The sequence below is a fragment of the Euwallacea fornicatus genome, chromosome 2 (genome assembly GCF_040115645.1).
Source record: "Euwallacea fornicatus isolate EFF26 chromosome 2, ASM4011564v1, whole genome shotgun sequence".
Classification (NCBI taxonomy): domain Eukaryota; kingdom Metazoa; phylum Arthropoda; class Insecta; order Coleoptera; family Curculionidae; genus Euwallacea; species Euwallacea fornicatus.
In genome coordinates, this window is record NC_089542.1 from 2,912,742 (window position 1) to 2,935,920 (window position 23,179).

General features: G+C 37.3%; 1 protein-coding gene and 1 long non-coding RNA gene across 4 annotated transcripts in view; one reads left to right on the plus strand and one right to left on the minus strand.

Annotated features, from left to right (window-relative positions):
- The window catches only part of side-II (sidestep II), a 229,405-nt gene that overhangs the window by 21,455 nt on the left and 184,771 nt on the right, over positions 1-23,179 (plus strand). The window lies entirely within an intron of this gene.
- On the minus strand, positions 20,859-21,713 carry LOC136347040 (uncharacterized). Of its 2 annotated transcripts, none has more exons than XR_010733417.1 (3): positions 21,576-21,713; positions 21,098-21,521; positions 20,859-20,998 (listed from the first exon to the last, which is right to left on the minus strand). It is a non-coding gene; the product is annotated as an uncharacterized lncRNA (long non-coding RNA). The 2 variants fall into 2 exon arrangements; XR_010733418.1 differs by having other exon boundaries at positions 21,098-21,532.

A 23,179-nucleotide genomic window follows, 5' to 3' on the forward strand; every position in this document is an offset into this window, starting at 1 on the left:
AAAGAATAATGTTCCGACACAATACTTAAGCATTTGGAAATACATTGTGCAATTTTAAATGCTACGGGAAGCCATTTCCTCTGGAAAAAACCGTACACATTTTCGTACGTTTGCTTTAGCACAGACCCAAAAGGAATTTAATAATGCGAAAGAATGACAGCCCACACGTGAAATTCCGCTTTTTTGTAAACCTCGTAATATCACATTGCAGAAACTTTGTTTCATCGCAAAACCGCTTGACGTTCAGTAAAATAAAAGTGCTCTCGGATGCCCCTGGGAAAACAAAAAGTGTGAAAACGCTTTACATTGACGCGATAACATCTACGTCTCAGGAGTAAAGGGTAAGTCTTCAATGCCCGGATGATGGGACCAGATAAAAGGACAACGAGGGATTTCGGAAAATTGTGGTAAATTGTGATTTCTCAAGATTAAAAGTCGAGATAATGTTCCGAATAAAACGATGATAATTTCTTGTTACTGCAGCTTTTTGCGGTTACTTTTAAGTGAAAAGGCTTTCGTCCGCTGCAGCCGCAGAAGAGAAGTTGAGCCGAATCCCTGGAATTTAAAAATGTATGAGCCATGCTCCTAAAGAACAGCCCATTCGTTCCCATCAGTGTACTTTTACGAGAAACTTTACATCACTCAAATACTACTTCATGCATTTTAAAATCCCTGTGAACCATAAATCCAGCCGGTGGGCTGGATTTTACATGGCTTAAACTAAAAACAAAACAATTTAATCACACAACGAAGCCAAGTGTGTAGCTTCAGATTTATGATAATGCATAAAATTTACGATCCATTTATGCGAAAACGTTATTGTTGGGCTACAAAAATGTAAATAGAGCCGTAAAACCCAAAGAAATTTGGTGCATCGCGAGGCGTTTGATCGACCCAATTTAATGTTTATTGGGACGTGGCTAAAAGGAACCTTTTTAGTGTATCAAGTTCTTGCTATTCCGAAAGTACCTCTGACTCCAAGGCATTCGTAAAAATAAACAGGAATATGGGGAGGAGGGAAATAAAGAAAACAGTGAAACAGCTATCGATTCCTACAATGGATGACATTGCTTGAGGCGAGTGTTTTGAAAGGAATGGATGGAGTATCAATAAGATATCGCTGTTGCTTGTAAACTTTAAAGTCCTTGATTTATTACTTACATGCGTTAGAAAATCTGAAGACAATTTAACAAAATATCCGCATTCGGCGAAAACTGAAGATGTCTCGGAAACGACATCGAAATCCTTTGTTTTAACCTAATTTGGAAAACTTTTTCAATGCTCCGCTTGTTTTCGTTAGAAAAATTCAGAATTGTTTCGTGGGTTGTTTCATTACTCCTAAAGGGCCTGCTATTAGCTGGAATGTGATAAAAGAGAAGGCAATCCGAGAAAAACATTGAACCACCCTTTTCAAATTAAAAATGAATATATCCTTTACGGGACGCTACTGAATACCCGTCCCTAAATCTCGGAAAACCTGCACATACTTAAGAAAGCCTAATATCAATTTGTATTAATGGTCAAATACCACAAGTTTCCGTAAAACAATTTATGATTTTAAATAACCCACTTAAACGTCCAATCGATTATTTCAGAATTAAATCAAATAGTTAACACTTGAAATGCCACTGAACAAATCTGTATTGAACTAAAAATCACGAAAAAAAAACGAAATGGATTATTGAATATCAATTTCGTTGATAAATCAGATAAGAGAGCCCCCTCTGAAATACTATATAAATGGAAATAATGCACTTTAGCCTTGTTTCGACTTTCCTCGATCCATGCAAAAATCAACTTGTCGGCACTCATTGAAATTGAAGTGATGAAATTACCTTCCGAACTGAATACCTAAATTACCCCTCTTACAATCCAAACCACTGCATTTGAGAACATTGTCATGTTTTTTGCTGTTTAAATGAGAACAGCTTGCTTGCCCTACAGCCATCATTGCGAAATCCCACTCACAAACCGATACAAATAGAAGAGGCGTGGCTCATAGCTTCACGCCATGATTGAATTGAAATAGGGGGTGACTCATTTATTCCCAGCCTGCATAAGCATCAGTCCAGTACAGCGAAGAAGCTCCACCCACCTTCATAAAGTCCTTGAATTTCTTGCTTTTGCCTCCAATAGAAACTGTCTATAGAATAAACAATTGCTCGCAGATATGAGTTGGTTGATATCTAAGCCAACTAAGTAAACATTTCTAATTCCACCATTAAAATCAAAAATGCGCGTCCTAGCAACACAACTAATTCATCCAATTACGGATTTAACTAGGCTAGCCCGAGAGAGGTCAACTTCCAAAAGCTCCATCCTCATTAAGTACCATACAAGCATATAACGATGAAGGGACGGAGGTTTTCGGACTATACTTATTTGGCCCCACCCTCGAAACTTAGAATAAGCAACATTTCACTGAAGGAAAGATGCTTTTTAGCAATTCCCCCAACACCAAACTTCATAGAATGCCCTACGGACCTAAACCAATCGTGGAGACGTGTTCCCGGAATGACCGGTCTCATCTATGTTCGAATGCAGTACTTGAAGCAATCAATTTTATTGCTTAATATGGTCAAGGAGTTTCATCTCTGAAGATTCGCTGACTTCATCAAGTTAACGTAACTACTGTAACTTCGTTTTGGCAGGACTTGCTGAGCATATTCTTAAGATCCATACTTTGCAAAGGTAGTTGTGCACCTTCTGCCTCTTTCAATCAATCAATCAAACTTCAAACGACCGATCAAAGGTTGGGAGGCGTCACGTGGAGTGTAAGTTATGGAAAGTTGGAATAGCTGAAAAACCATTAAACTGTTCCGTTCCGATTTTTTTTTAATGACAGATTTGTTTTCCGTGGTCGGAAATTTAATTTCAAAGAATGAAATAAAATTGCTGACTTTTATTTAACGAATTATTAGATTGTTTAGATTGAGAAAATTACAATCCGCTATCTTTGGGAAGTTCTAAATGGGGAAAATGTTTTAGGAAAGACTCTCAAAGTCATTTTTGGATCCCAGAATTGCAAGAAAGGTCAAAATATACTGCGTGGCATAGATAAAAGAACACCCAGTAAAAATGGATTTATTTAAACAATTATTGGTACGCATGTTTCTCGCGCTAAAACAAATACTTCATAAAAAGATTGACCAAATTTCATTATTAAAAACCAAAAAAAAAAATTAATAACTTGTTGATCCTTCGCGGTGCCTTCTACATTCCTATACACATCTAGGCATGGATCGAATGAGGTGATTAATATTCTCTTGAGGATCTCATTCCAGGTTAACTGGACAGCTTGACATGGCGCCTCTGGGGTTTGTAGGGGATGGGGTAAATTATGCAACCTTTTATCTCCAATATCCCATACATGTTCAAGTGGTGTAAGGTCTGGAGACCAAGTTTGCCAAAGTATAAAATTGATAGCATTTTATTGAAAGAAGTCCATAGTCACTACGGCCACATGTGGTTGTATATTATCTTATTGGAAAACTGGATTAACAAGAGTTTCCTGATAAGGTACGAGGGGAGGTTCCAGGACTTCTTGGATGTATCGTTGGGTTATTATACAGTCTCCAATGAAAAGTAAAACTGACTTGTTAGCATGTACAATAGCACCCCAAACCATTACCCCAGTAGTCCGATGGACATACCTCTATATTTTAAATTGAAGATCTCACCTTCCACCCCGTCTTCTTCTTACTCTTACCCTACCATCATATATACCCAACCAGTATCTGGATTCGTCACTAAACACGATATTATCCCATTCCAGATTCCAATGTATCTGTTCTCTGCACCACTGCAGTCGATTTTCACGATGATTTAAGGTGAGGGGTCACAGAAGATGGGGACGATAGAAAGTCAGTCCAAAACTTCTTATCCGGTGATAGATGATTCGAGTACCAATGGGCCTTCCATATTCAGCACACCACTGATTCGCCAGTGTCCTCGACGAGACGAACCTTTCTAAGAACCATAATTCGAAGGCGGCAATCTTGGCGTTCTGTAGTTCTTCGGGATCGTCCAGAACCTTTCCTTCTGCCTGTTTCCTCTTGTTGGAACCATGCCTGACAACATCTCACTATAGTGTTGAGACTACGGTTCAATTTAGTGGCGATTTCCCTAAATGATCGAAGAGCCTCTCGTAGACCCACCCATCGACCTCTCTCAAATTCGCTCAATTGATGAAAATTTCGCTACATTATGCATCTAGGCTTATTTGAGTAATCTAAAAGCACTTTCTAAGCACACTAACATCAATAAATGATATTTTGTAGTCACGTTGTTGATATTTTATTGCAATTTTTATTGTAAAAAAACCCAAATTCCTAATAACTTGTAAATACATTGATAAATACGGTTAAAAATTTGATCGTTTTTTGTGTTCCCATCTGCAAATTTGTATACCGAAATTTATTTAAATGAAATCATTTTTGCGGGGTGTTCTCCTTTCTATGTCACGCAGTATATTTTCAGTTTCGACCACAAAAGACGACAGGCTGATAAATTGCATTTACCAAGTCCCGCTTAATGTGGCCTAATTGGCGCTACCTGCAGACAGCACACACCCTGGTAAACCACGCAATTACAGCACCGTCGATGATAATTTTTTTATAGTCTAGTCGAATTTTTACGGCAAATGTACCGAAGCCATTGGCAATTTTGTATGATTTTGTAAAATTTCTTCAAGTCACCTATAGCAGCTGTTCCAAAAAAATAGACTTAAGTCGTGAAGTGATTAGTGGTTTCCGGCGCGCGTCGTATATTATTTAACCCTAAAATACTCGGAGCTCAGGGAACCCCACGGAGCTCTTAAGAGAGATCGACTGAGATTCGTTGGTCTTTGGGAACTAATCGGCCAACTCAGCCCCTATTTTCAAGCACAATCCTTAATCATTTTTTGGATTTATCTTTCAGCAGATAAACGGATAACGCGTTAGAATAATGCAAAATTATAAACCAGGACCTCATCACTCTAATCTCTACCTCTGGCTCCGGCTTTTTGTCGCTACTTAGCAAGAAGCTACCTTAATAAAATTTATAAGCGTCGCAAAACACTGACTTGCATGTAAATGTTCCGCGTCCTAAAGAATGCTCGCCCTTTAAGGGAGACGTAATTAATTTCATATTCAACTGACGAGCGTCGAGAATTATGTGTTAAAATTAATTACTATACTTAAACCTTCAACTCCGCTAATCGCACCGGTCGGCAGGGTTGAGGCACCAGTTAAAATCCGAAAACTCCCATTTTAATTTTAGTTTAATTTGGAAATTACTTGACGTGAAGTTTATGGAAATATGAAAAAGGCCAAACGTCAGTCCTGGAATAGTTATTTCGAATACCAAAGGTCAAATAGGATGCACTGGTGGGTGTGACTCTTGTCAAGATAGCAAGTGCATCGCAATTGTGAGTTTTCGTCTTGAAAGCATTAATGTGGGATTTCAGTTGTTGAAATTATTTCGTCTCTAATAGGGCATTCAAACTTTGCACGATAAATCATCCTTCCCGTGTAATTATTCACATAGCTGCTGAGTGCTCGAAAGCTGTAGCAAACCTTAATAATTTTCGAAATCACATTATCGATATATCCTTGCCAGAACAAAGTGCGGTTTAATTCCATACCCAAAAATTTTGCAAAACGATACGAGATCATGTTCGAGTTTTTCATTTACTGAAGGTCCACGTTTGTTGGCTCCGCCCTAGATGCTCAAATTATTAGAGCGTTCATTTGGTTATGGTTAATAATAAAATTGGTTTTAGCGACCCAGTCATTAACGGTAACCAATAAGAAATCAGCGTACCGATGCAGCTTATGGCAGTCAACCCTCCACAGTAGGATACTAGTGGCTTAAGCACAGTCGATGATAGTACATGTTTAACCAGGGTGTGGTGGGTGACAGCCCTTTTATACAACTTGCCCTCCTAATAATTTTACCAGGCACTCAGTAATTCCGCCTTAATTTAAAAAATACTCTAATCGTCACCAAAAGTTTATATCGTGGAGTTGGAGTCAACCATTACATAAACAGACTTAGCGAAAGCGTTCACAGTCCCCTTTCATAATTTAATGTAAACTTTGGACGTAAGAAACCAGACGACATAAATATTTTTCAATTTCAATCTTACATTGCTTTTTTAGTTTTATGTGGATTTTGATCATTTTCCCAAAAATTGTAGGCGTTTTCATTTGAATCAATACTGGATGTTAACTTTACCAAAAGTTGTAATTCATTTGTCATTATACCGGGTGAAACAAAGAGGTGTTTTTTGATCTAGATTTCTGAACACCCTGTGGAGGAATTTGAAGGCGCTATAAGATGTCCCTATATGCAACTGTAAAGCTTTACGTTATCTTGACATATCATTCTGAGAAGAAATGTAATTAAAAAAAAAAAAGTTGACTTTCACCGAAAAAAATCAAAACATATCAAACAAATAAACCATAACGAAAATAACATTTTAATGAAGAAACATTAGTTGCCAGTAATTACCTAAATCAAATGGACATAAAAGGGTGAAATTGGCCTCCTCGTAGGCCTGACCTAAACCCAATTGAACATGTGTGGGATATATACGGGAGACGTATTCACAACAAACAACTGGAAACCATTGCAAACCTTCGAGTAGCTCTTCTTGAACAGTGGGGAAATATTTCACAAAGATTAATTGCTGATTATGTCCTAAGCTTACCTCGCCGCATGGCAGCTGTCATTAGAGCACAAGGAGGAAATACACCCTGTTAGTAGTTATTTATCTCTAACTTGAATATTAATTTATGTCGTTTATTTATTATTGTTTATTTGTTTGACATACTTTAATGTTTTTTTTTGTAAATCACATCTTTTCTTCATAAAAAAATATAGTTCCTTTCAGAATAGATTTATCGTTATGAACAAAAAGAAGAACGTTAAGGAAACATAAAGCTTTACTACTGCGCACAAAAATAACTTATAGTGCCATCAAATTCTTCCACAGAGCGGTCAGACCTCTAGATCAAAAAGAACCTCCTTTTTGTCCATGAGTTTAGAAACACTACATCCAAGCAATCCGAATCACATTATTACATAAAGGATCGCACATTGAATTGACACTGAACATGAATGAAACGACAGTTCTAAAATCACCTTAATAATTACAATTTTCCAAATTCCAAAACCCTACGGTGGCCCTTAATAATACTAATTATACATGTTATCTCCCTAGATTCGAATTGCCTTTATGAAGTTACTACTACTCGATCTCCAGCTTGACCTCAAAATTTTATGCCGGAAATCTGAACCAGTTGGATATTAAATTTCTCGCTGAGGTACACTGGATAGATACCTGGAAATGTGGACATAAAATTAATTTCCATTATTAGCCAAAGGTTTAGGTTTACTTTGACTCGCACTAACTGCCGGTCTAACTTCGAGGAGATCCAGACCACAGTTTTGACTGAAAATTTGGCGTTCATTTACTTGGTAATGTGTTTCATGCCTGGATTAATTTTATTTCCCGATGAAGTTCCGACAGCGAATTGATCCGAATACACAACGCGGTTTGCATATCAAATAGCCGAGGCGAAATGTGACAAATTGTTGAGTATCCCCTACATCCAGAGCTTTTAATATGTACAAAATTTCTTTCAAATGGTGATGAAATTAAGCCAAAACAGCCTCGCCGAGCATGACTTGTAATTTCGGGGTTTCCCACGAAACCCCTATATTGTTTGGCCCACTTGAGTGTCCAGTTATGTTGCTAATTTTGCCAATTAAGGCGGGAAATAACGATCTTTTAAATGGCTACCTGTTAGCTGGTTTTAAAGTGAGTACTTAGGTGCTCGTAATAAGCTTAATATAGTTAATAGGGTCGGAGTGGTGGCTTTAGTAGTACGCCGACAGGGCATTTGGGGGCAATTATTTTCTGTTAAGGTCCTAACTACAGTTGTGAATTGTAATGACCAAACTTAATATGCTTCTGCTCTGATTAGGTTTTACATGGATATGGGACGGTAATGGTACTAGAAATGAAAGCGCCAACGTTTTCCATTTAAAAATTTACGTAGCGTGCGAGTTTGATTTTAATATTATACATTCTTTCCAAATTGGCCTTTTTCGTTCCAAATAAATGAAGTGTCGATTCCCTACAGCAGAAACGGCAGAAATGCCAAAATTCCTAGCTAATAACCAAGTGACTAATGTTATTGACCATTCTTGGTAGGTAGCTTCATTTCCATGAAACCATAGAGAAATTGTGGCTTTTTGAAATAATTTAGCATATCACAAAACGTGTATAACTTTAATCGATAAAACCGCAACAGCCTCACGCTATCCAACACATATCGGCCTTAATTTTATCGCCTGTCACCTTTAATACTCTCAACAGTAAAAACGACATTGTAGCGTTCTAATTCGAGTAATTTACAGCCAATAAGGATCCTCGGCATGGCCAATATCTTCCACACAAGCTTAGCAGAAACCCAAATAGGACTTAGAATATAAAATCGGGGGAGGAGGGGTTGGGGGTTGGGTGGTGGGGGGTGTGGTGGGAGTGGGTGTAGTAAGGTGCTTTCCTGCTTCGCTCTGTTCCGTCTTTTCTCTCCGATGTGAGCATATTAGTTAGAATCATCGAGAATTCCTAGCTGTCAATATTTTAATTTACAACCAAGTTGAATAGCAGGATAACATTTGCCGTCGCCATAAATACCTGAATAAGTTATGAGGGGAAGAAGTAGAGATTTATGCTCCACGCCCTTATCAAGATTGGCAAATGGTGTATTTATTAAATAGATTGATGAAGGATCGCAGTTCCCTAATTATTACCTAACTGGGAGAGAATTTTAGTGCACACTTTGTTGCAAATTACCCCATAAAACAAAACTCGAAGTTGGCTTTCACGACGTACGTTCTAAATTTTACGTCTTTAGAGCTGCTAACAAAAGTTAGATGTGTGTGGAAACTCGAAATTTACTTTTCCCCGCCGGAAGACCTAAGGAAACTTTCTGTGTCGACTTTCTTTGCCCCCCGGTGTGACCCGACTTACCAATCAAGTGAATTAGATATCCCTGGGAACAATGCTTCTTGCACACATATGTATACCGTGAATGGGTGTAAGGGCTAATGTACCCCGCCGTAAAAGGAGTGCAAGCTTACGACATAAACACGTGTTTGTGTGTACCAGATGTTTGAAACCCATTACGGTGGCTTTAACGTGGTCGTGTGAAGTCTCATCTATTTACTTGTAAAAACAGCAATGTTATTATGTGCCCCTCTAGTGGAGGCATTTTTCGTCTACCTTGCCCTCGTTCCGCTTAGCTTAGGGCGATAAGTCGACCTTCCACTTCTTGATAAAATATTATATTTCAAGACAGCGGAAGATAATTTAATAGGTTCGACGTAAATGTGTCGGTGCCCTGGATAATGAGACGCGATGAACGATGATGGGATAAAAGTGACATTGTGTGTTTTCGTTTTTGACGAGGGGTAAAAAAATCTTGTCTCTGGGGCGAGTGATTGAACAGAAGTTAAAAAGATGATGACAGAAATAGCATGGCTAAAGACTTAATGGATTTAATTCATCGAGTCGAGGAAGAAACGTAAACAGTGATTAATGTAGATGAAAAGATTCCCTTTCTCCGGAACATACACTCTTAGGCATTACCCTCACGGCAGTCCCGAGTAGTTTATTAACGTCGAGCTATCACAAGTACATTACACCACACACATGCTCAAAATCTAGGTATATTCTAGATTTTGTCAATAAATAATCTTTTTACGTTGGACCGCGCCTTGAACTGGCCGCTTACTTCTATCTCCGCTTTGCGAGCGCCAAACCAAGGGATGTGCATAAGAGACGATTTACATGTAAGCACAAAAACGGTTTAGATATATACAGGAAATAATTTGCAGCAGACGGAATTATTGAACACTACTCACCACATACAAATTTAAAGTTCGATATGCAACGTGTGCTCCCTACGCATTTATGGTTGCCCTGCAGCCCTTTCCACATTCAGGTTCTCCAAATCTTGTTGATTAATATCATTCCAGGTCTGTTGGAAATCTTAAAATAACTGATGTCGGCCTTGAAATTCATTATGGTTTCGAAGGACCCTTCTCTGAAGCACGAGCCAAGCATGATCAATCGGATCGAGATCGGGAGATTGCGCAGGCCAGTCTAAAACTGGAACATTTTGCTCTTCCACGAAATTTCTAGTGACTCTGGCAGCATGCAGACGAGAATTATCATGCATTAGTTAAAAATTTGACCTGCTTATGTTTCTGTGCAGACCAACAACAGGTTCTAAGACATTCCTAACATGATTGTACGCTGATAAAAAAAAACGATTTAGGAAAGCAAGATTTCTTCGGCGGTCAAGTGATATTTCCGCCCACACCGTGATTGTTCCTGCTCTATAGCTGTGAACTTTCTGTGAGTGTTGAATTCGACTCTGTGCTCCAGTCGTTCTCCAAACACGTACTCTTGGAGACTCTGGATACAAACCGAATTGATTCGAAAATTCTTCTCCAGTGATCCAGTTTGACTAGTCTGGAGCGGCGCGATTCCCATGGATTAAAAGTTGGCATTTGCAAGGTCTTTTGGAGACTAAACTATCTACTTTCAATTTTCTGTAGATGATATTTCTTGAAATAACTATATTGTGTCCCGTGTGAATGATTACTTAAATGGGCTGCAGTCCCAGTGTCATTTCATCGAACCTTCAGTTGAATGTAACGGTTCATACGAAGAGGGGTCACCCTTGGTCGACCCCAATTTATCTCTGATATGCTGCTAGTCTCCCACTAACGGGTCCAAAGGTGAGAGATGACGCTCTGGGTGGTTCCCATGAGATCGGCAACAGTAACTTACAATAGCTCAACTTCAAACATTCCCACAGCTCGCAACTCGTAACGTAAATGTCGTCTAAGCACGTTTAAAATAATAAAATCCAAAACGATTGAAGACTGTCGTGGATGATCGATCGACGCCAAACGAAACAACTACAGTGCAAGAATTTCATGTGCCAACTTAATGTTGTTTTCCCATATGCTGCAAAAAATTGTTTATACAAGAATGTGTACAAATGCCTTCTATTTGTATGTTCTCATTTATAAACGTTGCAGGTATTTTGTTATGGTGCGTCCATAACTGTAAAGTAGATAGAAAAACATTTATTAACATATATCTGATATTCTTAAATTTTGAGCCTGTGTGTATATGAAATTTCCACCTCTTCTGGGTCTTTTCAACACCTCCCTCTCGCCATTGATTTGTTTCGTAATTGAGATCCTAGTATCTTCCCTGATCATCCAGGTCTCCACTCTCACCGATATAACTGGTACAATCCAACAAGCAGGGCATTCATTAAAACATCTCGATACGATTGTTCTCCAGCTCTCGTACACGAGCACACATTCCGAAACACAACATAAAAGATTTAAAATTAAAACGTTCCCCTCTCCAAAGCAAATTATCGAAGCGTAGCTTCGGTTCAAAGAAATGATTAAGCGAAATTATTTGTTCAAAAAACTCTTCCAGCCACTGACCAGAATCAAAGAAAATTTAATGTGGGCCGTACGCATCATGAAGAACAAAGAGGCTTTACATTGCCATGACCTGTTTTAAATATTTTATCATTTGAAGTGTTGATTAGAGAAACGAGAAGGGCGGAAAGGCAAAAGAGGTTTGTGGTGGATGGGAATGAAGTTCCCAGATAATTGAGGCGAATATTTAATATAACTTTCAATTTCCTCGTCGTTTCCCAAATTTTCAGTTAAGTCCTCGAAATGCTGAACAAATGCGTGGGAAAAAATTAACTAAGTCAAACACGTGGTCTAATAAATATTTTCCCACCAGAAAGGGGTTTGTATATCTTATACCGACATCGTCATATAACGGACAATAATGCTGAGATCTGAAGGCCCACATGAGGGAACCAGGGATACGGTTTATGTGATGTCGAAGTCAACTTCCTACAGTACCTGCTGCTAACGCAATGAAACTTGTTACGCAAATTAAAAATCCTCCACCGCTGGCAATAATTACATATTTGCCGACTCATTAATAGTGAATTTAATAATAAATTACCTCGTTTACTTACTAATTAGTCACTACTAAACGCTTTTATGCATGTATATCGCTTATTACCACTATGGCTTCGGTCTTGTAGCTCCACTAGTATTAGACTAGCTCATTACGTACCAACAGTTTTCTTCTATAGCTAATATTTTATGATTAGAAAATTTTATAATTTTCTAGCAAACATGCCAACATTAATGGACGTAAACATTTCAGATTATTCGACATATGTACATAAAAAGAAGCAATAAATCACACGTTGAGCCAGCGTGGCGATAGGCCATTTTTTTCTGTTTTTACCTGCGCCGGGGCGCTTGCCATAATACTTCCTTCCTCTTAAAGCTTTTCGTCCCGAACTGATTGACTTCCATGGTATTTCATTAGTTCTGCGAACGAGTGACGAAAATAGCACTTTCTGTCACTGAGAGATTATTTTGCCGATTGAATCGATGTCGAGTTTGGTCATTTTCTCGAACTAGAAAAAAATGGTTTTCGATGAGTAAAACATTGTAATTTTTCCACGGTCATACAATCTACAAATGGCAATTAAATTACAGAACGATTTAATTACTATTCACACCGGCAACAGCACTCGCACACGCTGGGCTTCGACAGTACACGATTTTATTATAGGCAGCCAAGTATACATAAAACCAACGAAAGAGGATAATATCCAATTTTGTTTTTAAATAATTGCGGCACCGCTCTATTGTTTTCCTCGTCCATGCTTATGCGACGGACAGAGATGGGTTGTCAAACGCTCAATTTTGTTATCTGTCATTTTGCCTCATGCCGTGGTCCAGTCACTGCCGTCGAATTTGGATATTTGGAATGAGCGAACCTGAATATTTCCAACGACGCTCCCGCGAATGGCCGATTGGGTTCGTGCAGCACTATCGAACTAATGATCGTCGCAAAATATCCCATAACGTTAGTTCTATCGCTATAAATAAAAACGAGGTTTTATTAGGGTGAAAAATGACGAGAATTGTCTTTTTTTAGATAGTGTGGAAAAAATACAGTTTCGAAATTGTGTGCTTTACACGTGACAGTGAAGCGCTCCATCAAATTCGTTTTAAAATGTCTTGGATTGGTTGATTGATCGAACGGAAAAACATTCTAAAATAGTACATTTAAAACATGACACGTTATATGAAGAAAACTAGAGTAGATAGCATCAATTGATCGTCCTACCAAGCAGTATTAGCTATAAGCCTTTCTCGGATGTAAAATTGCATAAAACATATTCAGGGAAATTATACGTCTGAATTGCAACTGAAAGCCATCAATCGTTTCAAATTAAAAATAAATGGTCTCTTTTCAATTGACCGGCAGTCATGCCAACAAACTGCAATCAATTTCCGTTTAGCTTGCCGCTTTTAGCATTATAAGGTATTCCGTAAGCGGTCGTTTTTAAGAAAATTGAAAAATTTTCATGCATAAACCTTGCTCGCCTTATTACGACGTGAAAAGGGCATTAAATTTTTATCGACGAGGCAGTTAAGTATCGAAAGAGGCTAATTTAATAGTTGATAATAATAAGTTGCTCTAAAGTAATGTAATAAGAACGACACGTTAGGGTGCTATTTTATGGGCTTTAAACACGGAAGGTGCGTATTAACATTGATTTCGAGCATTTAGAATTTCTAAATATGCGCCATTACCGCTTTTCAGTCCAGATATAGAGGAAATGCCAATTTCTTAGTTGAGGCTTGGGGATTATTTTAGATGATGGAGTAAAATTCGGAACTTTCGAAATGCACTTAAAAAAGGTGTGACGTTGCCGAATTTTCGTTCAACCATACGTATCGTAATGAATGATTGTAAAAAGAAAACTTGCAGTAGGCGACAAACTCTAAACGTATGGCATTAATTGAGCAATTTGCTATTTACTATCAAACATCTGACCATCAAAATTCAACACAAATGTTTATCGAAGACTTGCCTCATACGTTGCAGCTCCCACTTGAGCTTTTTTATGATCAAACGCTCATCCTTTACTTATCATTTTTATCCAAACTAAAACTGCAGAACTTGCATTTCTTTGCATTTTCACTCAATTACTATGTACTAAACTAAATATATAATGCTACTTTGACGAAATGACTGTGAAGTACTCAAAGTTGCCTCAGTCCAACAGAGGACAAAGTTTGAAGAGATAAAAAACATAAACTACCCTAATCAATTTCCATCTACCATTAGAAACGTAGTCCTTCGCATTTCTGCTAACTTCCCACCCAAATATATCTTAAATTTTAATAATAAATTTTCCAATTAATAATACTCGACATTTTTATCGCCCGCGCATAAAACTTTTATAGCGAGACCTCCGCAATTACAAAGCATAACGATAAGACAAAATTTTTATCTGAAATTAGAGCCTGAAATTAGAGCCCCGTTAAACCGCTGCTGATTTAAGTGTCATTAAACAGAAATAACCGGAGGTGCTTTTGTTTCAACTAATAAAACCTGTAATTTTTCTTTACGACATCAATCAGTGCTTTAAATCTTATAATGATGCGCCCTCAGTAAAAAGTTATAGACTTTGATAAAACTTTAATTCGGATTATACAATTTTTTCCGAGCCGTTAAATTTTCACATTAGAGCCATTGGAAAAGCAATAATTTTTTAAGCGTTATAATTTCCTTGCAGATTTTTAAATTGCCAGCTGAAACGAACCCTTGAAAGTAGCACTTAAAAAAGTTCATTCAAATTTAAAGACATTTCCAGAAAATGGAACTTTTTGGGAAAAATTAATTGAATTATCTAGAAAAGTTTCCGCAAATCGACAACCTCATTAGGGCATCGCATTTTTAATATTGTATTGAGGAAATAACTGTTCCACACGTTTTAATCATTTTCAAGACTTACGTTCCTTCGGTTGCTTGATATAGCCCTATCCATCTTCCTTTCTGAGATCTACTTGCAGCTCGCTCCTATACACAATTTGAGCTTAACGGTATGATTTCAATCCCAAATATTTGAATTCTTACTAGTTCATTTCCGAATTGCCCAAACATTTTTATAATCTTGACAAATAAAATTATTTTCAAAGGCCTTTTCAGTGTTTCAAAATCATGATACTAAGACTTTTCTGAACGACGTTCGTCCATGTCTGCACTGGACAATATAAAAACCAATGGCCCAAATAGCGCCCTCGGCTACTCGACGATCATTGAGGCGATAACTGGTACGTTCGTCTTATTTAAACTAGATCTATAGGCACTCATGCGCGCGCAGTAGGGGGAGGAGTTTCACCTTCTTCCTTCCTATAGAAGTTCTCGTCGTGTCTTAAAATCTCGATGGCCTCTCTGGTCAGTTTAAATTAGTAAATTCCAGATTGGTGTGAGGTCGATTAATTTCAAATGAAACTCAAATACGATTACAACGTTCAAAGGCAATGAATTATCTATTTCTGCAAATTGACATACTCATTGGTACTTCAATTGATATAGCGACAAACTGAGCGTTATGTTACTTTGGAAGATCATTAATGGGTAAACAGTCACAGATCTTTTTCTATTATTATCACCCGACTACAGGGAGAAGGGATTTTTTCCTAATACAAGTTCGACCGTTTGTATGTGTGCAATATGCAGATATTTACCTGCATGCAGTATTTTCAACAATTCTTCTTGAGACGACGACGACCTCCTTGTTCCTTCTAAACTGAACCACTTCGGTTTAAGTAGCACATTCTGCACCCAGGTTGATTATCTCCCACCTTTTTTTTTATGCTTCCTATCCAAATGAATAGAATAATTTAGAGTGTTTCTCCCCAAATCGGTACTCGCATTAAGGCCTCACATTTGTAAGGTTGTAGTGACAAAATGGGAGTCGTGGACATAAATTGCCTTGACACATGCCAAGTTTGATCCACGGTCCTAAATTTGATTTCGTGCCGACTCCGAGGACATGCAATAAAACGCTTTACCTGTTACTTAGAAATTGAATGTAACACTATGTTCTTGGACTACATTTGTACCCTGATTTCCGTAAACTCCCTAAAGAATCCAAACTAAAGCAAGACTCATATATTACTACTGCCTTTCAACTACAATGGCTCATCCGTCGCTAACATAAACTCACTTATTGTTTCCTAACATTACTCTCTTTTATGAGACTTTTTAATGTTCACCTGAGATGCTGGAGACTAAAGTATTCATTTAATATCCGCGAAAAATGTAACAATATTCTCAAGGAACTCGAGAATTATAATTATTATTATTGTATGGCACAGGAAAAGTTTCAAAGAGAAGTTTAGCGGAATTTCAAATTAGTTTAAAAGTTATTAAAAAGTCGGCCGCATGAATATTATAATAAGCACTGTTTAGTTTCCTTTCGCATTATGTTAAAGCGTATTTGAGTTGGGTTAGCTCGTTGCTTCGAGTGATTCATGTATAAATGGGGAATTTTAGCATACAAATGTGACAGGGAAATTGCGAGCTTTAATAAGCGGTGAAATTGGGACAAAAGTATTCATGGGGGGCTACAATAAGGTTATAATTCTATTATTATTATTCTTAACTTCATTTGCCACTATTTCATATTCATATTCAATTAACTGGAAAATAGAGCACAACAATTTTTTTCATACTCGAAATGCGCATAATCTCGATTTTTAACGAGCTCGCAGGCAAGATAAAAATTTCAGTGCGCTTTTCATAATCTTTTAAACTTCTCGCCCTTTCTCATTACACAACTTCTGGGATAAACGGTTCGTCTCAAGACTAACCGTTTATCCTTCTCACATTTGAAGATGAATTTGAGTGCCCCTGAGTACTTTGCAACCTCAGGGGCTGCGGGTTTCCTTTAACCTTTTTTTTTATACCCAAATAAATTTTCAAAAATCTTTAATGTTAATTTCCAAATTTCTCCGCTTAACCTGACATCCGGGGTACCCGGGTACCCAGCGGTGCAATTACGTCGAGCACGTATCAATACCCACGTCGATGTTCTTGGTGCTCTGCAGTTGTTAGTTGAGTGATATTGTACAATAAAGATGTATTTTGTTGTTATGTAAAGTGCCATTGTGAATATCATTATATGTGTGAGGTTTCGTAAAGGAAATGATAGAGAGCTTGTATATTAATTCATTTTAGCATAAGCATGAAAAAATTATCTCTATTTGGATATCTTGCTGGCGTTACACTGTGTTCTTATACAAAAAAAAGTGTTTCTGCCATCAATGCATCATGATAGCGAAATATCAGGATCAAAAAATTGACTAAAAATTATACATTTTTGTAATCAAATGAAATCTGGAGTTGATATCATGGACAAGCTGCTGGGACGGTGTAGTGTGGAAAAAAGACTGACTAGAGAACCACTAGCATTCTTTTATAAAATTGTCGACCTTGACGCTCTTGCATCATACATAATTTATTATGAGAATAATACTATGATAAAGAAGAGTACAGACCAGCGACGAAAATTTTTGAAACAGTTAGAGACGAGTGGTGTCGAATCATCGAAAATGCATCCGTCGATAATCAAATAATTAGAAATGAATCAACAAGATCGGCCATAGAATGCTGATTGTATCGAAGCATCGCTTGTGCCCACCCCGTACCAACTATTTCAATTTCTTCAGCGTTAACTTCTACTTCCATACTAGTTTCGCGTGATGAAACTGGTCGAAATATAGTCACTAGACCTTGCCTTGTGTGCCATGCAGCCACTCGTAAGCGCAGAAGAAAAATTCGCAAATCCTGTAATAAATGTTACAAACTGATTTGCGATTAACATTCCTCAACAATAACCATATGTAAAAGTTGTCCTAAAGAATGTAAATGTTGTAATAAGGAAAATTTTATATTTCTTGGTTCATTTGTGTAATAAATAATAATTAAAGTGTACTAGATGTTGGTTATTTAGTTGTTTAACTAAAATTAACGTTTTTAACACACAGTACTATTCATGGGTATCTTGGTGCCCCGGTTAGTAAGCGGAAGGATATTTGATTGGGCTCGTTTAAAACTTACTAATATTTTAAAAAATTAGAATAATAACATAAAATGCAAACCTTCTTCAAATCGCTTAAATAATAGGGATTTTTCATGACGAAAATATAATCCCTCATTATTTGAAATGAAATTAATAGAAAGTGGGTACCTGGATGTTAACATACAAGTTAAAACGGAGTGCGACCGTTTTGGCATTCGTGCCCTGGTCAACGTTGCCGAATCGACGATGTGTTCAGCAGGTTTTGCAGCATCAAGACACGCTAGAAAGTGTGCAGTTTGTCCTTGATAGTTCTCAATTTTTTTTTATCACAAGGAGAAGGTCTCGGAAATATTCTGAATTTTTAACTTTTTTTATACTAAAAATTTTTTTCTCAGGAGATTACGTTTTTTTTTTAATCTGACTGAATTAGAATAATGTTCAGCTTATACTTGATTTGCGATCGTTATTTTCAGGTTAATTTTTAAATACTCCAATACACGTCCAATATTACCGCAAATTGGAAACTTAATCGGTCGCACCTGCCATTTTTTATGTTAAGTACTTTCATTAAAACTCTACTGCTCCTTTAATAAAAGTGGGTTCTAAAACATTCAACGTTTTACAGCCCAACAGCTTAGAAAAACCCAAAGAACATTACAGGAGTCGTAAAGAACTTTGTTTTCCTGGAAACTTGGCGAAGTTCGTCGGTAACACGCAATATGTTTAAAATTGGTTTAAGACTTGTATAAAGCCCATTACTTGACTTGGTGGGGAGGGCTAGAGGGGAGGGGAGGGGGGCGAAATTACATCTCACTGCATGGTAAATTTAGTACATCTAAATACGAGCAGCATCAGAAAAATGACCATTCCTCAAGTGCAGAAGGAAATCAACAAAAGTTAGAAGCCTAAGTAACAAGAAGAGGAATGGCCCTCAAATGGGAGCAATTTAAAAGCCCATTTCAAATTAGGACCGAAGCTTTTCCCTAATAAGAAAAGTTTCTATACCGGTGCCAATAACAAATTATCGTTCCTTCCCTTAGGGTCAATCTTCAATGGCCAACTTTGAGGCGCCATTCACGTTGGAATTGAAGCTCTGAGTTCGGCGTTTCGAATGTCTTTTTGTGGCTATTTAATTATAAAGTGTCTTATTGAATTCCGTGTTGATTGTTGACAAACAATGCTCTCCAGAAATAATGAAACAAAAACACCGTGTATCGGCTCGAACTTTAAATCGATTTCCTCCGGTGTGGAAGTAATAATTGACGATGCACTTGGCAAAAAAGTGGAACAAAAGGCAATTGGGAAGTTTCAAAGCAGGACGAGTTCCAGTAAATATCGTCGCTTGGCGACGAACTGTTATCTAATTTTGACAATACCCTACGAACTGGTCGTAAACTCCAGAGGTATTTCTTCAGACAAGCGAATCGCCCGTGCATTCGAGCTTCGGAATTTCGGCGGAATGCAAGACGGTTTTACCTCGAATTGTTGACTTTTTTCCAGGAAATGGTATGTATTTCCCAATTTGACCTAAACGGTAGCTATTTACTTAAATATATTGCTTTTACTAAGGAATTATTAAAACATTCACAAATGCGATGCAAGAAAGCTAATTTAAGGGAACGCCCAATTGCCCTCTGAAATGAAAACATAGTACAGCCAACGCTCGATAATGAAAACGAATTAAAATCAAGTGCTGTTCACATCATCGAGACGTTTACATTAGCGAACGTGATTTATAAATGATAAATCATTTGTTAAAAAAACGTTTATTGCATGCGTATACACTGGTAGTCTTATAAGAGCGCCTCGCACGATAACAACTTCATTAATGGTTTGATCTACAATTCTTTGGCACTTGTACAGGGTGTCGAAAGAAACACGAAAGAAGCTATAACTCTGTTATTTATGTGTGGATTTTGATTAACTAACGACCAAATAAAATTATCTTTTCAGACTACTAAGTAACGTGAGATTTTATTTTTTTAAACCCAACTTCCTCGGCTTCAAAATTTCAAAAACAACTTGATTTTTCTTACATTTTTGATAGATTTTTTTTTTTAATTTAATGATGCATGACAAGTGAATGTTAAAAATAATTTTTAACTGAAAAAAATTGAAAAATTTGAATGTGAGTGCTAAATGAGTCACGTAACCATCTATAATGTCACGAGGCCATATGTATTATTCTACGATCACCTGCATCTTATTTCATCTCATCCTATTGTATCATTCCGTACAAAGACGCCTAGCACCATGGACAAGTGGTGCCCATATCATACCCAGCAAGAAGGCGCAAGACAAAGTCTCACGTAACTTTTAGGACCACATCATTATACCCCCTAATCTTCTGTGAGCAGTTGTGCTGCATCTGTGGATATTCTATTGTGTATAAATTATGTATGTGTAATTTCGCTTGTTTTTTACGCCCTGTATATAAGACCTCATAAGGCACATTTAAAAAATATTCGGTAATTTGATATACAGGGTGAGCAAAAACATACATTACGTCTTGCCCACTTATGAATTATTATGTCTTCTTTATTTTAAATGGAATGTATACATTTCTATGCATTCGTCACAACCACTAGTTAATGCCCTTTCAAGTAGTTGCAGGACGTCCTATTCCTATCTTTAACCGTTTCCCGTCAAATGATATTTTGTTTCATTTCAAATAACACCGTTACATACTATAAAACAAAGTACTGGCGGATATACCTTGAATAGGATGAAACATGGGAACCACGTGTTTTTAAAATAATCATAGAATCGTTATTTTTTTTATATACATGTATAATTTGTGTTTTATTATAACAGAATGGTTGAAAATCCAGTATTTTATAATGATGAGCAGAAATTGCATCTGACAGATGCTGTCCATTCTCGTCGACGTAATGTTGAAGACGTTCCAGCAGGTCTCCGTTGATTTCGGTGATTGATGTCCGATTCCTTCTTTGCATTCTTCTACGAGGCTTAACCGCATAGACACGTGCCTTCAGATGACCCCATAAAAACAAATCACATAAATAGAGGGCAGGCGAACGAAAAGGCCATAAAATGTCACTAAATTTGTACTGCAATCACAGGCTTACCACTCCTAAGTCAACGATCATAAACGAATATTCGATGTTCTAACGTGCACGACGGCTCCATGGTGGCAATTGAAAGATAATAATAAAATGCTGTAAGCCAAAGAATAAAATGCCTGTTGAAGCACGATCCTTTCATTGTAAACGGTCGAGTATTACTTGTGCTAAAAACGCTTCTTTCCCACACCACATCCTGTATGAACAAATATTCTAAATGTGATAAGTATTTTTTAATTGGAAAGAAAATTCCAATTTTAGTCTGCATAAATTTTTGCACATTATCGCGCATTTCGCTTGATCCTATAGTTCGAATTTTGTGTTTACATTAACGCAATATTTCCATTATGGCTTGTTTACGTTATCGAGCGTCTGCTGCAATAAGAGAACTTCCTCCATCGAATCCTATTTCTTTTAGAAGCCCTTGCGACTGAAATTTTTCTGAGAATTACACTAAAGAAGAAAGTAAAATATTAAAACTTACCCGTAATCTACAATTCTCACCAAATGTTAAAGGCAAACGACTTCAGAGACAACTGGTTTTTTCCAAAGAGAGCCTGAGACTCTGGCGAGGAACTAAAGCTTCCGCGTCGATCGACATCGAATGAAAGATTGATGATCAAGTGATCAACTCGAGTAGTCTGAGGACGGGGAACTAAATTTCTGAAATGTTGGCAATTTTGCGCAGAGCCGTACCGAGATGAAAAGCTGGGGTCACTTTAGTTTCAGTATTGATTTGCAAGGACGTATGTATTGATTTTGAATATTAATATCTCGAAAAACGCATACACTGCCAAATTGCAGCTTTGTTGAGCTTAAGCGATATATTAGTCGTACACAGGTATCAAAAGTTTAACTGGAAAAATAGGGATTGTGCACGTGGGAGAAGGATCGAACAAGTTTGAATATACCTCCAACAATGACCGACATTGATATTTTTTAAAATTTTCATCGCCAGAAAGGCAGCGAAATCGATACTAATCTGAACATCGAAGTGGAGCCGGCCTGACTCCGCCCACTTTGTTTGTCTTTGTCGGGGGCATATTAAACCTTATGCGGTCTTTCTCCCACTTGCACTTGCAATACCTGAATATGAAAAAAATTCGAAAGGTGTGTGACGTAAAGCAGAAATATATAATTAGGGAAATTAGATCACCATCTAACTTAAATTTTCAACGGTCGCACTGGACGTGAAAATTCATAATCTGAAGAGTAAATGCGGCACCAATTTGCGCCTTTGCTCAGTTTAAGCTCTAAGCTGTAGTGTACATAAAACAAATCCTGATGGTACCCTATTTAAAATAACGTCGTATCAGGTTGTTACGTTGAGTCAAATAACACGAATGAACGAAACAAGCAGTGTCCCTTATTGTCAGTCATTAATTCACTTGAATTGAAAATTAGGCAAAACACTGAATTTGAAATTTAATTACTGGAGAAGAAAAAATGGTATTTCATTGAAACATTACTCTATTCACGATATAAGTTGACAGTATATCAGCAAAAATCTTGAACCCGTCGTATTTAAAACAGAGACGTGTCATTTTGGAACCATGGGCTCTCTTGTTAAATTACCATTCGAAGTCCACCAAACACACTGAAAGAAATTAAAACGCGAAAGATAAATGTTGTACCAAATTGCACATTTGCAAAATTTAATAATCTGAGGTGGCAATGTGTGTTAAAAAATTACCGAAGGTGCCTGAATTAAATCGGAAGCACACCAGACGGGCAGGAACCAGATTTATGTTCGAAAATTCACCTTCATTTGCTTTCACCTAATTTGTTATGTTGCTGACGCAAATTAAGTTTTAAAGTCATCCAGTTTCGAATGTTGGATATTCAAAAATTTGTAAAACATACTGACAAAGCCCATAGAGATGTAGAATGATTCGAAAACAGGAGTTCACCAGTTAGGTAATCTCGTTAACTCACACTAGATCCCTAAATCAAATCATTGGTCTTGCTCAGCCCCAAGTAGAAATTTGTCCCAATTAGAAACCGAAAGGGAAATTATTCTCCCAGTTTGCACCTATGGAGGTTTAATTTATTCGATTAAACCATCGACCCCATCAATTTTCATCGAGA